The sequence below is a fragment of the Oryx dammah genome, unplaced genomic scaffold, assembly GCF_014754425.2.
Source record: "Oryx dammah isolate SB20612 unplaced genomic scaffold, SCBI_Odam_1.1 HiC_scaffold_25, whole genome shotgun sequence".
Classification (NCBI taxonomy): domain Eukaryota; kingdom Metazoa; phylum Chordata; class Mammalia; order Artiodactyla; family Bovidae; genus Oryx; species Oryx dammah.
In genome coordinates, this window is record NW_024070209.1 from 62837 (window position 1) to 64601 (window position 1765).

The 1765-nt window shown below is 48.3% G+C and overlaps 1 long non-coding RNA gene across 1 annotated transcript; it reads left to right on the plus strand.

Moving 5' to 3' along the window:
- Positions 1–436: 436 nt before the first annotated feature.
- Positions 437–1551, plus strand: LOC120883503. The gene is made up of 2 exons (XR_005725796.1): positions 437–792; positions 1481–1551. It is a non-coding gene; the product is annotated as an uncharacterized LOC120883503 (long non-coding RNA).
- The last annotated feature ends 214 nt before the right edge of the window (positions 1552–1765 follow it).

Below are 1765 nucleotides of genomic sequence, written 5' to 3' on the forward strand. Positions count from 1 at the left end.
TAGTAAATGACTCTGGACAGACAGTATGGGCTGAGGCCCTTCCCCCAGGCACCTCCGCACAAAAGGCAGAATTAATTGCCTTAATTCAAGCACTAGAGAGGGCCAACGGAAAGAAAATAACCATTTACACTGACAGTCGCTATGCCTTTGGCACGGTGCACATCCAGGGCCCTATATATCGGGAATGGGGGTTTTTAACTGTTGAAGAAAAAGAAATTAAAAATTTGCCTGAAATCCGTAGACTTTTGGAGGCTATGCAGATGCCTCGGGCTATGTCAATAGTTCACGTACCTGGACACCAGAAGGGTGAAAACCCTACGGCACGAGGAAATTGCGCCGCCGACCTGGCAGCTCGAAAGGCAGCTGATAAAGACTACATCACCCCTGTGCTGGCGATAGGACTTCCCCCTCCAGGTATGGGAACCTTGCCCCCGTCCCTCAAGTATTCATCTTCTGACCTTGCCTGGATCCAGGAAAACACCAACCTTCAAAAAGGTGAAGATGGATGGTACCGAGACTTAGACGGCTACTTGATACTCCCCACCCATTTGGGATGGCAACTGTGTGAACATTTACACTTGACTACTCATCTGGGGAAAAAAAAGACTCTGAAGCTCCTTGAAACTGCGCGACTGTGATTTCCCTGGCACCAAACAGCTGTAAGAGATATAATGCATGCTTGTAAGGCATGCCAACAGATGAAACCAGGAAAAGGACAACACACAGGACTGAGGTATCGGGGAGAAGGACCAGGGCAACACTGGGAGATAGATTTCACTGAGGTAAGGCCAGGTAAGTATGGTTACCGGTACTTGTTAGTCTTGGTAGATACCTTTTCGGGGTGGGTAGAAGCTTTTCCTACACAGGGAGAAACCGCGATGATAGTGGCGAAAAAGATTTTAGAAAAAATAGTTCCCAGGTTTGGTCTGCCAGTGACCATTGGCTCTGATAATGGACCTGCTTTCGTGAGTCAAATAGTTCAGAGCCTTGCCCTAGCTCTGGGGACCAAATAGAAGTTACATTGTGAATACAGTCCACAGAGCTCAGGGCAAGTTAAAAGAATGAATCGGACCCTAAAAAAACTTTAACCGAATTGGCTATAGAGACTGGCGGGGACTGGGTGACCCTCCTTCCCTTCGCTCTCTTCCGTGCGTGTAATACTCCTTATCTACTTAATCTAACCCCATTTGAAATTCTATACGGGAGACCTCCCCCTGTCTGTCCAATCTTAGAAGGAAAAAAACTACTGCCCCCCACGTTGAGGCAATTCCAAGAGGCCTTGATGGCCTTAGGTAAGGTGCATTCTCGTGTTTGGAAATTGCTTTGAGAAATAAACATAGGTCAAAATAAAGGGACTATCCCCTCCCATGATATTGGCCCAGGAGATTAGGTATGGGTCAAAAGGCACCACACCAAGGCACTAAAACCTAGATGGAAGGGTCCTTATGTTGTTCTTCTTACCACCCCAACTGCCCTAAAGGTCGACGGTATCGGGCCTTGGGTGCATTGCAACCACGTACATCAAGCCACCCCAGCAGAACAAGAAGACGCCAAAAAAAAAAAAAAATGGGAAGCCTCTCTACACCCATCCAACCCCCTCAAGCTGAGGCTCCGCCACCAACAGGACCACGACAAGTCATCCGGACCGTCCTGTAGATGACCATGCTGCTCTGCTCTGAGGCTGCTGTCGTGAGCCCACATCAACCCGTCAGGATCACCTGGAAGCTGCAAAATGGACTAACATGTGAGATGCTCAACTCAACCA